Source organism: Colias eurytheme, chromosome 11 (genome assembly GCF_061535395.1).
Source record: "Colias eurytheme isolate Ceu_HAF_F1 chromosome 11, ilColEury1 Martin Lab GWU primary, whole genome shotgun sequence".
NCBI lineage: Eukaryota > Metazoa > Arthropoda > Insecta > Lepidoptera > Pieridae > Colias > Colias eurytheme.
This window is the reverse complement of record NC_142990.1, coordinates 670,726-687,447: the sequence shown is the minus strand read 5'-3', so window position 1 is coordinate 687,447 and position 16,722 is coordinate 670,726. Positions and strand designations below refer to the sequence as shown.

General features: G+C 34.1%; 1 protein-coding gene across 2 annotated transcripts in view; it reads right to left on the bottom strand.

Moving 5' to 3' along the window:
• Positions 1–16,722, bottom strand: part of vg (transcription factor vestigial) — a 52,553-nt gene that overhangs the window by 1,443 nt on the left and 34,388 nt on the right. The gene's annotated exons all lie outside the window — the stretch shown is intronic.

Here is a 16,722-nt window from a genome sequence, read left to right as displayed (position 1 = left end):
GAGACACAAGTTGATAGAGGTTTTATTTTGTAGAGAAAATCATATTTTTAACCTCATAAAACCACTGCATTCTGCAAACCCATATCATTTTCTTTACGTTTGTTACGTAAGAAGGTTTAATATAACCTACGAGCTCGACAGCAAGTATATAGAGTTAAAAAATATTTAAGAGATCTCTACATTTTAAAAATTTGTAAGCAGGTACTTTTAAAACACATATTTCTCCAGTAACACCATTATCCCAATATTAATGACCGCTCTGTTAAATCAAATAAACATGTTAAATACGATGTCGAGTATGCTGTATGTATGTCAGTGGGCACCTCGCGATCGGCTATGATTTATGGGATTGTCTCGCGAGCGGCGGGCGGCTGATTGTTATAAATGAGCTCGGGCTATCAGTTCGATTCCCATCTGTTAACTGATCGACTGATACACGTGATTAATACAAATATTATAGTCGTCATTTTTCGATATGTACGATTTAATCGATATGGAATGGACGTAGTATTTTATAAGAATTAAGAACATTCCTTATGATAAAAGTATTTTTAACTAGAGCAATATACATTAGGTAAATATTATACATATTAGTTGTATACGTAGTATATTATTATTAGTCTGTGATATTAGGTAGGCTGAGATGTTTTGCGAAACCTATTTAGAAATTAGAATTTGCACATCGACGTGACGCGACGGCCGGATACCCGGTCTATTATACATAGTAAATAACGCTCCTAATTTCTAATGAGTGGGTAGTCATGTATTTTGTATAGGTATACGTACAATCTAAAAAACTTTTATTACGTGTAGGTATAAAATTTTGCTAGATCTTGCAATCAAAAAGTTGACTGCAACATCTTGCAAAATTTTATCCATAAATAAGTTATTACATACGTACCTACTGTACATACTGCTCAATACATACATAGTAAAATAAATTTATACATATTACAATTAAATATGTACGCATAAATAATTAATTATTTTTTAAACACTAAATTGCTCGTCGCCATAAGTCAATGAATTTATAGTACCAGGGCAGCATACATCGCTGGAGGTTTGTCTGCTAATTATATATCTATCTACATAGCGAATAAAAACGACATTCCTTTATCATATTAGGCGCGAAAAAAATTCCTTGAATACATTCATCACTTCCTACGTTCATAATAATACGTGACTGCTTATTAATGGGCTATTATAACAGACTATTATTTCTGTTATGACTCAATAATTATAACTTTATTCAGTTAGCCACATTACCGATTCATAAGTCTACTAAGTACATAGATACTTAATGGTATACCTACTTACTAGAAGGGTTGAACACCTACCTATAACAAAATTTACATAATAGATCCTAATAAATCGAACATTACCTATATACCTACTTGCTTAAGATTGGAATATATTTCAAGTAGGTAGCTCCTTAGATAGGTAGGTACTGAATCGTCCTTAAATTGCAGAAACGTTGAGTTGCAAAATATTATAGACCAATATTCTTAGTTTTAAATATGAAAACTAGGGATGTAACGATACATGATTTTGCCGATACGATACCGATACCGATATTTGTAGTAATGTATCGGCGATACCGATACCGATACCGATATCGATTGCTTGGTAGAAAAATAAATAGTGAATTATGCATAAAAAGTTACCAACATTTAACAGAGACAACTGTTAATCGTATTCTTTTAAATAAAAATGCCAAATCAAAAAACAACAAAACCATTTATTTTAGTACTAGCGGTCCGCCCCGGCTTCGCCCGTGGTACATATTTACTAGGGTTGTAACGGAACTCCGCCTCCGCCTCCGTTACTGCGGAACTTCCGCAAAGAATTTAACCTCCGCCTCCGCATCCGCCTCCGCAAAATTTATGCGGAGTCATATCGGAAGTTCATTTACGATACAAACAACGCGCAAGGAGCGACGCTAGGCGACGCAGCCGCTCAGCTGCGTGTTTTCAAGTGAAATGGTCGAGACTCGAGAGTTTGCTTAACTCTTAAGCCGCGGGGAACACGGCCAAGCGGGTGGTGGGAGTGTGAGTAAATGAATAACAGGAATCAACTTGTCAAAGCGTTCGGTACCGCGTAGTTGCAATTGAGCCGTGATTGTTTTTAGTAATTTTGTGCGTAATTATTAGTTATTGTTATTTAAATAACGTGATGAAGCCGAAAACTAGTGAAATTTGGCAGTACTTTGTAGAAGTAGACGATAATTAGTATAAATTTTCCCAACAAATTTCACCTCCGCCTCCGCCTCCGTTAACCTCCGCATCCGCGGAGGCGAACCTATTCACCTCCGCATCCGCCTCCGCCTCCGCTAAGTAGGCCTCCGTTACAACCCTGATATTTACGTTTTCTCTACATAAGAACCATCCTCGTACTTCAAGGAATATAATAGAAAAGAATTATCGAAATCGGTTCAGCCGTTCACACGTCATGCCGTGACAACGCGAAACGGGTGCAGACCCGCCGCCTTTTTATAGCTTCCGCCGTGAAGCGCGTCGAACGCGGCAACTGATACACAAAAAAAAAGTGTGTGCGTGTAACCTTTACGCGCGATTGAAGTAAAACGCACATGTCAATATAACCTTGTTATTGAATATTATAAAATGTCGCAATTGTCAGAAATTTTTTTTTTAATTTACTTATTTTAAAAGTAATAAATAAACAAGTATATTTAGAGATTTTCAAAAAATTTTGCAATTTAAAATAATGTTTTTAAAACTGTTGAATTTTTCATTCACTTTGCTATTCACAATTGATCCGTTTGAAAATTTGAAAATAAATAATCCTAATTGATTATGATATTTGCCACTAGCTGGCGTATAAGTCAAGAAGCGTGTAGTATATGACATATACTTACAACCAATCAGAATTATTATTTTTAAATGGCGGAAACTACACAGCGTTACTTCCGTCAGAAAAAAAATCTGAGTTACTCCCTAGTCGCGCCTAAAGAAGTTTTACTTCAATAATCCTTATGGCATGATTCTGTATTCACGCGCGATGACTTATAGCGTATTTCATGTATAACTTTGGTGTTTCTACACCGATTTACATGATTCTTTTACTATTCACAATTGATCCGTTTGAAAATTTGAAAATAAATAATCCTAATTGATTATGATATTTGCCACTAGCTGGCGTATAAGTCAAGAAGCGTGTAGTATATGACATATACTTACAACCAATCAGAATGAAGGAGTATGAAGAATAATTGTGCCAAATTTGGTTAAAATCCGTCGTGTAGTTTTTGTTTCTATAACGAATATACAGACAGACAGACAGACAGACAAAAATTTTACTGATCGCATTTTTGGCATCAGTAGCGATCCCTTATCACCCCTTCATAGTTTTTTTTTTAAATATATTTCATGTACAGAATTGGCCTCTCTACAGATTTATTATAAGTATAGATTATTATTTTACGAAGTCAGTTAAACTTACACATACAATCAGTACCTAATAAAAGTTTACTATTGGTAGAGTTTTTTCAGAAAACAAAGTGCGCACGCGCGGGCGGCCTCCCGCATCGTTCATTGGGCGCGGGTTTTTGAATTATTTGATATCAAAAAAATTGGTTGTTTGTAAAGTAGGTTTACGATCGAGATGTTTACGTGATAACATAATGCAGTGGCAGCGCTCGAGATGAAACGGGAGATCGGTCCGTCTCTCTCTCGTTATACCTGCGATCGCGCTCGTGAGGTTTTGGTGTGACACAAGTTTATGAACATGTCACCCGACTAAAACGATTTTAAAAACGTTATCACGTTAAAAATTAAAAATATTCAAAATTATTTATATCTTTCCTTTACATAAACAAATTTGTGATTGGAGCACTCCTAGTAAGCAAATAAAATGCTTGTGTCAGTAGGTTCCGCTCTTCCTTAACACTATTACAGAAACAGAAATAAAACAATATGAATGAATACAATGCAAAAACATAAAAGAAAAGAAAGAATTTAATAAAAAAATATCGGTATCGGCTGATTTATTATCGGCGATACCGATATATCGGCTTGCCGATATATCGGCCGATATATCGGTATTGGTATCGGTATCGTTACATCCCTAATGAAAACCCTAGTTCCGTAAATTAAAATAGGTACAAAGAGCGCTTTTAACATAAAGTTTTAAGGCCATCTGTATTCTATAATCGCATACCTACCTATCTAATTTGTGAATATCTATAGGTAGGTATATATAACTAACATTATCGACAGTTCCAGGAATACCTATAGGTGCCTGTAACGTGTTGACTGTTGAATTATCGATGATAGGCATCATTTTTTAAGTTGGTTTTCTTCACATTCGTGCGAAAAGCGAGGTCTAGGTATGCGATTATGCGAATAACAAACACGAATTTAGGTATCTAGATAAACAGTGCAGCAATCGCTATTTCTATCAATGTGCTTCTATATGCCTTGCGATTCGTGTGTTTGCGTTGAAAGCTTTTTTTTTGGAAATCCGTATCCATTTTTATTTTGACAGTAGGTACCTACCTAAATGATAATATAGAAGCACATTTTTCATAGAATCAACGCTATAATTCCTACTCCGATATTTAGACTGATCTCTAATTGTTGAGGGTTTAAAATAATAAACAACGTTTTTCATATTTTTCCCAAGAACAAAACCATAAGTTTTAATGCGTGCTAATTACCATCAGATTCCAATATCAATATCTTAATAAGTTCGATGAAACGTCTCGACGTTTTTGCGGCGGACGACGAGGCATCTTTTTATCTATCGATCGAAATAGACTACGTGACAATGGACGCATTCATTACGGGGGTGGTGGACAGTGGCGGGTAATTGACAATGCGTGATTTACCGTCCCTCCCCGTGGCCGGTGGACGACCGGCTCCCCCCGCGGCAGGCGGGGGACTGCGGCGCGCGGGCCGGTGCGGGCACTGGTCAGCGCGCCGCGATTGGCTGCCACTCGCCCCGCCCCGCCCGGCCCCGCGCCCCTCCGCCCGCACAAACCTCACCCGCCACTACTTCACGTTTCTGAGAGCCTGGTACCGGCGATCCACCGTCGGATCGGACGCTCGGACATAAAAATTCTTCGAATTCTTTGAGATATTGATGGATATTTTTATTACTTATTTAATTATTATTTAAATGAACTTAATTTTCTGTTATATATGATTATTATTCCCATTTTGAAGTAAAAAACGATAAAAATTCAATTATTATTAAGATGCAATGCTGTTTTGACGGTCTTAGATTACAAAATAAAGGATCACAATCTGATTCGATTTTAATACAACTTTTCCTTAGGAGACTTAAAATAAAAATAACATTTGCTTTATCATGTTGTACCTACCTAGGTTGTGTCTACCTAGCTAAAGTAACAATAAGATGATAATACATATTATGTGGGTCAATCAATTTTTAAAGGTCCCGATCATAATTTTCTCGTATTTTTTTTTTAACTTAATTTTCAGCATTTTACTATTTCATTTAGAAGATAATTCTTCGTAGATTAAGATTATATAGGCAGCAGTGATGTTGATTACATACATTTGTGGATTTAACTTCACGAACCGATCTATTCACGGGAAATAATGTCCTTTGGACAACTTACACAATAGCACTTTTTTAAATGTTAAATTCCCTTCAGAATTAAAATAAATTCTTCTAATATTAAATAATAAATAATATTTTGATATTTGTTCTATTTACACCCAAAATACGAAATATTTTTATTAAAATTGAAACGAATGATGTCTTTTGAACAACCAAACAATGTTTCATATATAAAAAAGTTTCAGTAAAGCGGAAATAGTGATATTTTTTACAAAAAAACTATTAAGGCGAGCTTGTTACGTATCGTATTATTGATTTTACTTAATTAAAATGAATTGATTCTCGATATAACTGAATGAATGAAGTATAATGTGATTTTCATATGGGGACATCTTAGTCGTCTTGATTTTTGAAATGTTAAAATTACAATTAAACTAGACATAAAATTGCGTAATAAAAATGTGTTCCCGAAACAGCCGAGTAATAGACAAAACATGAACTATTTAACTGTTAAAGTATAAGTTTTATATAATTATTGTCCTAGGGACAACCAAATTGTCCATGGTACAACCACTTTGGTTGGCCAAGTGACTGGTTGTCCGCGGGACATTTTTAAAATTTTGACCCGCCAAGCAAATACTATTGTTATTTTATATATTAATCTCAGCTCACACTAAATTATAGACGAAAGCGCATCTCGTGTAGTATAATTGATAACAATGCATCAAGTACTTATGTTTTAATCACAGTTGTCTGACGGACTGACAATAAAGCCACCCCACACTCACCAACGTTGCTCGGACGACTGTTGCCGTGATTTTATACAAATCAAAATGGCGTTTGAGCCCGACAGTTAATTATTGTGTTTAGCTTGTTGTTTAGGAATCTACCGCGCCATCTGTGTTTTGTTTTCATAACTAAATTACGGTTGTCTGTGAGACCTGTGCCATGTAGATGATTTATGGGGACAAAAGTAAAATGCCTGAAAATCGTATTATATCCAATAAAAAAAAAATTATTTGTATGTTTTTATGTCAATAATCATTAACTGAAAAAAGAAGTGTATTTGGTATTTATGGTCGTGATAGTATGTGTTCGTGATGCGAAGTTTGTTAATGCATTGTAGCTTGGGGACAAATGTGATAGTACTGGAAAATTGCATTTAGTCTCTGGACAACCATGAAACTACGCACAAATTAATAAAACAATTAAAATTTTGTTTACAATAATGTTAGAAAATATTAAAAAGAATATAATTAAAACCAATTTAACTCTTTATGATTTCATGTTTATTAATTATCGTTCAGGGACATGATGCGTGTACCGTCGGACCATTAAAAGTTGATCGACCCATGTATTACATTTAATTAGTGTAATGACTTAAATTGACCTAGGTCTATCATACAAAAGGAATATTTACCTAATTACACATAGGTACGTCCATCTAATTAAATAAAACCCTGAGGCTGAGAACTCTTTCTTGTTCAAGATGAATAGGTAAGTTAGATAACGAATAACGATCAAGTCAAACAAGCGCCGTTGATTTCATGTTGCGCATATCTAGATTTTTAAACCTATGTAGGTAAGTAAGTAGGCTATCTACCAATGAATAAAAATATGAATTGTGTTTCTTCATTCATTTATAATAACGAAGTTTGGTTCACATGTCTACAATATAGGTAATCCGATTCTTCGAATTCTTCGAATCTATAACCTCCTGAGTCCCGACATTTTTTTTTCTAACATTGTAAATTTGTCCGCATGTCCTTTAAAAAGAACTATTTCGAGGTGTGGCTGAAGTCCTGAGACTTTGCGTGCTTCGAAATAGAGCTTAAAGCTCATACAATTTTTTTTGCTAGAACAAACATTATTGACATTTAAATAAAGATCATTTTGGCATAAAAAATAATTCTGTGCTATTTGTTCGTCTTATAGGCCATTGGGTCTTAATACATAACATGCCGGGGTAGAATATGTCCGTTACAAAGGAATCTCGGACTTACAGTGAGATTTTTTTTATAAATAATACCAATTAAAAACACATTTTTGCAATCAAAATAATCAACTTTTATTAAACTTTTTTATTATAATGTAAAAACAAGTTATAAAATCACGAAACTCAAGTCTTACTTCTATCAGTCTGAATTATTTATCAAAGTTAATGTCATAAGAATTCTTAGTAAAATAAGGAACATACAAAAGAACAAGCTAATATTAATAACCCAATTATGGAATGTTATAATTAATAGCTCCATACAAAAATAGAAAATAAAAAATAAAATTATAAAGAAAAAGAAAAAATTTAATCAGAATTATGAAATAGCTTAAAGCAATTTCGTTTTGCTGTTAAGCAAAGCGACAGATTACATCCTAAACATTTTACTGATGTTTTTTTAGAACATCCTTCATTTCTACAACGACTCTGAGTTGTTAACATTTCTGGTAAATGATCAGTGCCATGCTTTCGTCTCAATTTAGAAGGCAAAGGCACTATTGGCGGACGCCTCTTTTTTACGTTTCTTCTTTCCTCCGGTTCACCACTATCATCCAGCAAATCATCCTCTCTGTAGAGATTCTCTTCTATTAGTCTTTCTGCTATCAGTCTTTTGAACTCTCTAAGTTGTACTATTTTATGTCTACGGATACCTTTTTCTATCTGTTCTTGTTTAAATTTAATCCATGAATTCGTGATAGATAAGTCCAAGCAATGGGATATGAACCTTACGGTCCATTTACGAGTTCGTGCTCTACTTGGGCATACTGCTATTAATCTGTCGGTTAAATCTACTCCGCCCATATTGCTATTATACTCTTTTATAACTTCGGGACGTGAAACAAATAAGTATTGTTTTGTTGATCTGTTGTATCTTCTACAGTCATCAAAATTTTCAGCAGCATGAATAGTGGACAGCAGTAACACAGATTTATTGTCCATCCATTTAGTGAATGCCACCTCCCCATCATTTCGGACTAGTACGTCACAACTCCCTCTTCCTTTCCTCATTAAAGTTTTATCATCGTCTATTTTATTGATTACTTCTTTTGGCACGCGATTTTTCATTATAGTTCCAGTACATTTTAAGCCTCTTTTAGCAAGTTCGTCTGCCAATCTAACCGTAGTAAAATATCTATCGAAATAAATCAAATGACCAGGCACTAAAGATTCAGTAAGTTTAAGTACAACGTTTTCACCTAAATGAAATTGGTTATCATATGCAAAAGTCTCTTTTCCTTGGTAAATAGTTAAATCGCAAACAAGACCATTTGGATTGGCCAAAACAAAAGCTTTCATACCAGTCGGATGGGGCTTGCCAGGGCAATACTGTCGTATTGGACAGGCCCCAGTAAATGGAATGATCATTTCATCTATAGAAATTTTCTGCTGCCTCCCTTGTGCTTTGCAGCCTTGGAGAATTCTATCTAATAGAGGACGAACTTTCCAAAGCTTGTCCTGTTTCCTCATATCCATAGTTATGTCATTATCAAAAACTACCTTCATTGAATTTCTCAACAAAAAATATCTGTCTCGCGTCATGGCTTGTGTAATCACAGGTAAAGCATATTTTTGGTTCCAGTAAATTCTGATTTGAGACAGTGGTAAGCACGCCATAAGTAATGTTATCCCAAAATAAATATAGCATTCTTCCCTAGTTAAATTAATACTTCTTCCAGTTTTTTCAATTGAAGTCTGATTAGTTTTTTGAACAATGGTATCGATCAAATTGTCGTCAATATACTCGTTAAGGTATTTCATTAAATCTTCGGAATTTACATTATTAGATGGATAAGAAGGCTCTTGCAAATGTGGCATTGACTTAGTAAAACTCCGTCTCCCCCAAAGTTCTTCATTTTCTGGAGTAACTGGAAATCTTTGGGCCCTGCCGCCTCGAGTAAGTACTCTACCTCGAGAACGATAACCACCTGCATAAAAATAAAAAAATATTTAAGACATCGAAGAAATATTCATACCAAAAATATAAATTGTTAAAATACCTAAAACCTACCTCTAGTACGCACTCTTCTCAGGCTAGTTGCTATCTGTACTGGTTGCGGTGTGGCTTCTGGTTCGGCTTCAGATTCTGACGTTGTACTACAAAGGTGGTCTAAATCTTCTGGGAAGGGTTCGGCTGTATCCGAATCCTCATCTTCAAATTCAGATTCGTTTAAAATTGTTTCCAATTGTTCATCAGTCAATCCTAAATAGGAAAAAAAACAAATCAATGAAATTTTATAGGAAATCCGGGATAAAAAGTAACCTATGTGGTATTCAGAAACATAAGCTATAATACTACAAAGTTTCATCAAAATCCGTTTAGTAATTATAATGTGATTGAGTTACAACATCCAAACATCCAAAAGTTACATTTATAGTATTACTCTAAATAAATGCCGAATATCCTTTTTCCCGTACAAATTGAATATGCCTAATTATATAGCTAAAACCGAAAGTACTTTAAAACGAACATACTGATATTTGGCTAATTATTCAATCCAGACGATTAAGTTTTGATAAAACTATAACATTTACCTATAAACCATAACCATATCTCAATAATAAATAAAAAGTTAACACATTTTATAAACATTTAACACGAAAAAACAAGTTTTTGTTTACCTGCTGTTCGTTGGTGCTCCATTTTCAATCTTGAACACTGCCCGAAAGAAGAAATATCTGTTCTCTGATTGGCTTAACCAATAGTAACTGTTTTTTGCTGTCAATTTTGTCATTGACAATGACGTTTGTGTGTTTCGGCGCCAAATTTTAAACGAAAATCTAATTTGTGTGTTACAAAGAACATGCGGTCATCATACAAGTGTACTGAGAAAAATGTCGGGACTTCATCATGTCGGACAAATTGTTCTGTTTAAAGGATGCTAGGACTTAGGAGGATATACCTACAGGATCAAACACATTAGGTATTTGACTACACAGGTAACGGATTCTTGAACTTTTTATATTGCAAGCCAAAATAAGATTGATAGCCAGTTCACAACTTCTAAATATATTCTGTAAATCTAACCTCTCAGTTAGGTACACAAACAAGTACCTACCTACTGTATAAATAATGTACTCAAATATAATGGACAAGACTTTATCGCCCAGTCTGGTAACGGTAACTAAATCCTAATTTAGGCAAAGTTTAAATACCTATTTATTTAGACTGCTAAATAGATACACCATTTCATATGCGACACACTCGTAACTCGTAAATATGAAAAGAAACTCACATTATTTTCAAGTTAACTGATACAAGTCATGACATCCGTGCGCACGCATCTATCAATCAAGAGTTTTAGACGCAGTACTGAGCCCGAAATGCGAGCAAACACGCGATATAGCCACTAGTTATCTGCGTAAATAACTCAATTCATAGTATATATTAGCAGGTGTTTATAACTTATTTAAGGCTGTCTATTTTTTCGGCTTTTGTTTGTCCTTTGTATGTTATAAAGTTCATCAAAATTGTGTTAGTTGTTTTGGCACGATAGCTTAAATACGATAAATTTTTTAAGAATGTATTTACATTGTCCACTCATTGGAATGCATAAAAATATGTGGAATTTGCATTTTCGATTCAATAATATGTAGGTTCGGTATTCCATACTTTGAATTCCTTCAAATCCACCGCCGTTAATCAACCTAATTAATACCTACTTATAAAACGACAAAACGAATAATTACCTAGTACCTACATAGATACATAATATGTTAAGTAGTATTAAGTACCTATAAATACTTATTTATTTGTAAAATTACTTATTTGTGACATCCCTGAAACATTCTTAATAGACATAATATACAATTATACATGTTATTTCTAGCTATTAAAAAAAACCAAAAGAATAAATCACTCAGCGCACTGCAGCTACTGTATATGCAACAAGAATCTTTTATATAATTTTAATTAACTCATTAATATTTTATAATTAATTACACCTATCTAGAAGTACTTCTCAGTCACAAGTAATAAGCTTACTTAATATATTGGTAGGTAGGTACCTACTCTATTGTAGGGTTGCCAATTAAACATGTTATGTACATTATAGATAATATTGAAAAAAATTATCATAACTAACAAACTTTTCTGTAGTTAATAGCGAACATATTTTATTTATTAACTGGGTTTATTAACGGGGTTGGGAGTAGTAAAAAAAACACGATGTACTAAGATAAATTAATTAAATTATTGTAGAGTTTGATCCTTGATAAGTTTGAATTATATCTGTCCGTTTAAATTGGGTCAAAATCGAATGCAAAAACTAATAAATGGAATTGTGAAAAACCTTTACCGTCCACCATTTACAAATTTTCCCCAAACACCCATATTAATCTACCACCCCCACAGATACATAATGATATATACATATACATGTATGTCGGACCCTCACAAAGGGGACATGTGTTGTGGTATTTGTCAATACCGAGCCCTTACCCTTAGTCCCAACCCTTGTCAGGCAGCCCTTTATTTGATAAGGCCTCACAACATCATATAGCTAGCTTTGCTATACAAGTTATAGTTATAGTTATAGTTTTGAATTAAATATTGTCAAGGATATAATACACTAGCTGTGCCCCGCGGATTTACCCCCAGTGCTCCGCTCCTGTTGTTCTTAGCGTGATGCTATATAGTATATAGGTAGCCTACCTATAGCTTTCCTCGATAAATGGCTAACTAAGACCGAAATATTTTTTTAAATCGGACCAGTAGGTCCTGGGATTAGCGTGTACAATCAATCAAATAAACAAACAGACTCTTCAGCTTTATAATATTAAGTAGATACCTAAAGATGTTGAACTAAAAAAGCTTTTCTACCAAATATTTCTCAAAGCCGCTACCAGTAATTCACAAATATTTAAAAGTCATAATTTATGCAGTCATACTTCTGCAACTTGTATTGATAATATATACTGTGGCTGCATCTGTTTAGAGAAAAATATTCTCAATACATTGACTTCGGATCACTGTGGCCAGAAAGTAGTTTTTGAATGGGATTGCATACCTACATTTAAAAGGATTAATGTTAGGCCTATAACTAAAAAAGGCATTAATAAATTTAGGAATAATATTAATAAAAACCTGCCCGTACTAAATGTTCAATCCTATCCTAATAGTCCTTGTGAAATGTTTAAAAATCTTTTTAATTTAGTACATAAAGAATTTGAAAAAATATTTAAAGTTAAATCTTTAAATATTACCAAGGATTTACCATTTAGTAAATGGGCGACAGCTAGTATACATAGGTGCAGGAACATTCTTTATGAATTATATGGTATGAAGCAATATAATAAAGACCCATCTTTTCTTAGTTATGTTAGAAATTACTCAAAAATTTTTAAAAAAGTTTGTTTCACTGCAAAGCGTTTGTATATCAAAGAAAAAATACGCGACTCTGATAATAAAGTTAAAACAGTTTGGTCAATTATTAATGGTGAAATGGGTAAAAGCAAATCAAGTAATACCATAAAACTTGTAAATAATGACAGGGTTATTGACAAAAGTGCTGATGTTGCGCTTGCTTTTGAAGAATTCTTCAGTAGTGTCCCTGCTACTATTACTAATAGTTTAAATTCGTCTTCAGCACTTGCAGAGACCTTTTTGAGGGACCATGTTGCGGAGTGCAGTACATTATTTGAATTACGACACGTAACTGCTAATGATATTGTTGCTGCCTTTAAGACGCTTAATCTTAAAAATACTTGTGATCTTTGGGGAATGTCCGTAAATTTTGTTAATAATATAATAGAAAATATTGCGAAAAATTTAGCTTCCATATTTAATAAGTGTTGTGACTATGGTACATTTCCTAATTTACTAAAGCTTAGTAAAGTTATACCTTTATTTAAGAAGGGCGATCAAGAAGACTGTAACAATTATAGACCTATCTCTATTTTACCAACATTAAGTAAGGTATTCGAGAAGTTAATATTAAACCAATTGAGTAGTCATTTTGCATCTAATAATTTACTGCACACCAAACAGTTTGGTTTCACAAAGGGGCGCTCAACCACAGATGCTGGAGTTGCACTTCTAACACATATATATAAGGCATGGGAAAACTCAAAAAATGCTCTAGGGATATTTTGTGACCTCTCCAAGGCATTTGACTGCGTTGAACATTGTACTTTGTTACGTAAACTTAATCACTATGGAATTAAAGGAAAAGCCCAGAACCTCATAGCGTCATACCTGCATGATAGGATACAGACTGTAGTTGTTAATGGAGAACGTTCTAGCGGTGCGTCAATTAACATTGGTGTTCCACAGGGGTCAATTTTAGGTCCCTTCTTGTTCTTGGTATATATCAATGATCTTCCCTATTATTTGCAGGATAGGTGTGAAATAGTTCTGTTTGCAGATGATACCTCATTAATTTTTAATGTGGATAGGCATGACCCAAATGTTGACGAAGTGAACAGTGCTCTTTTACACATATCTGAATGGTTTACTGCCAATAATTTATTATTAAATGCCAAAAAAACCACTTGTGTTGAATTTTTACTTCCTAATGTAAAAAAGTTGAACAGAGATATTACCTTGAACGGGGAGGTATTGCATCCTACTGAGTCTACTGTATTTCTAGGGTTAACATTGGACGAGAAACTACAGTGGGGAGCCCATGTCAACACCGCTGCAGGTAAGCTCAGTTCTGCTGCATATGCAGTCCGAAAAATAAGGCATCTCACCGATGAAGATACGGCTAGATTGGTTTATTTCAGCTACTTTCATAGCATTATGTCCTATGGAATTCTACTGTGGGGCAGGGCTGCAGATATAGAAACTATATTTATCTTACAGAAAAGAGCCATTCGCTCTATATATAATTTACGTGCTCGGGACTCACTAAGAGATCATTTTAAGAATACTGGTATCCTTACTGTACCATCACAGTATATATTTAATAATATTTTGCATGTACACAAAAGCTCTGACTTACACACAAGAGTAGGAGATAGACACGATTATGGCACAAGGAACAAGAATAGAATTGAAATGCCATTTTTCCGATTAGCTAAAGTTAAAAATTCATTTATGGGTCAAGGTATACGCTTATACAATAGAATTCCTCACAATATTAAAGAGTTTAGTAGTTCTAAATTTAAAACTTACATAAAAAATGTACTAGTTCAGAGAGCGTACTACAGTATTCAGGAATATATGGACGATAAAGACCCATGGAGGGTTGTCGCGTAAAAACCACAGGACAGTTCTTTGGCATATTATGTAGTTAGATATAAGTTACATATTATGTAAATTTATTGACATTATTTAAAAGAGCAACTATGGAGTTTCTTGCCGATTCTTCTCCATAGATACTGCTTTCCGAATCGGTGGTAAATGTTAAAAATACTATGTAATGACGATTCGAAAGTGCTACTAAATAGTAGTCTAATTGAATAAATGAATGTTTGAGTTTGAGTTTTGAGTTTGAGTTTGAGTTTGAACACCAATTAATTTCCAACATTTATTTATATCTTGTTAATGCTATGCATTTATTATCGTACTGATTTGGTTGTTAATTAACATAATAAAATGTAAATGAATTGTACACATTTTTATGCACGGTACCTATAATCTGATCAATTACTTAGAAATAACAGTTGTTATTAAATGAATATGAACTATCGCTTAGTGCCTTAGTACATATACCTACAGCATTTTTTACTATTTCTGTTCAGTGATTTTCGCGTGATAGTGACAAACTGACAAGTTACATCCATACCTTGTTACAAACTTTTGCATTTTTTATATTATTAGGAGCTTCTAAAATTTATACTTTCCTAGTCCTACATGCGCATGCATGACACATATGAATTACGATTGTATTTTCCATATCATCAATTAAAAACATTCAAAATAAGCCGAGTTAATAAAAACTTTTATCTTCCTAAAACTAAAACCTTAGAAATAACTTTTTTCTAAACAATATAGTTATACCTATGAAAACAACCTTACAAACTTCCTCCATAAAGAAACACAGAAATATAGATACATATAACAGAGACAAGAAACGGCCTCGAGACAATTACAGACGGCCATTGCTCATCAGACATCAATCGAGGGGAAGAAAAGGGAGGGAAGGAATTTAATTTGGCAGAGGGCCGCGCAAATTAATTTTAATCGTCGTCATTAGCCGCCATCGCGTCCCTTTAACTTTGCCGCGCTTTTTGCCCGCTGATTCCGAGACTTAGCTACGTCGGTTTATCAACTGTTTTTGTTTAAACTATTGTAGCTTGGGAAATTGTGATTTGTAGTTGTTGATTATCGTGACGCAGGAATCGCGGGAACATTGAAAAAGCTATAATTTTGTTGTGACACCGACCATAAACATCTTTTTTTCAATTTTAAAACAAGGAAAACAATGCTCTCAGAATGAAGTTCACAGTCATCATTTTAATTTTGAAAAGTTCATTTTAAAAGAAACCAATTGGTAAGTATTAAATAATAATAATTTTTTACACTAATAATAATTGTGAGGGTAGATATTAGTTCACATGAGGAAAGTCTACTAGGTTTTGATGCAATATATTAGTTTTGATTAATAAAGATGTTTTAGTTAGGTATATAGATTACTAGCTTTCCGCCCGCGGCTTCGCCCGCGTTTTCAAAGAAAAACCTGTTCCCGTAGGATTTCCGGGATAAAACCTATCCTATGTCCTTTCTCGGGTATCAAAATATCTCTATACCAAATTTCATGCAAATTGGTTCAGTAGTTAAGGCGTGATTGAGTAACAGACAGACAGACAGAGTTACTTTCGCATTTATAATATTAGTATGGATTCTCATTACAACAATATTACAGCAGACTGCAGAATATTCAAAAGAGCTGTTCACTTAATAATTAATGCAAGTTTGAACTAATCTCAGTATTCACACACATTTTGGATACAGGATAGCTATAGGTAGGTAAATACCTACACCACAACCAAGACTTTACTTTCAAAATTATAACCCCGCGAAACTCAACCGCGGTTGCCGTCAAAACCGGGATAAACATTGAACAAAAGCTCAGAGACACGTTGTCTACAGGCCCCGCCCACAAACCGCACAAACAACAAATCATCACAATTAAAATATCTGCGCTTCACGGAATGTCTTTGAATATTAAAATTCGTTGACGATGCGCCCGCTCTTATTTATTGCCTCTCTCATCGGGTCTTTTGATTCAACATTAGAC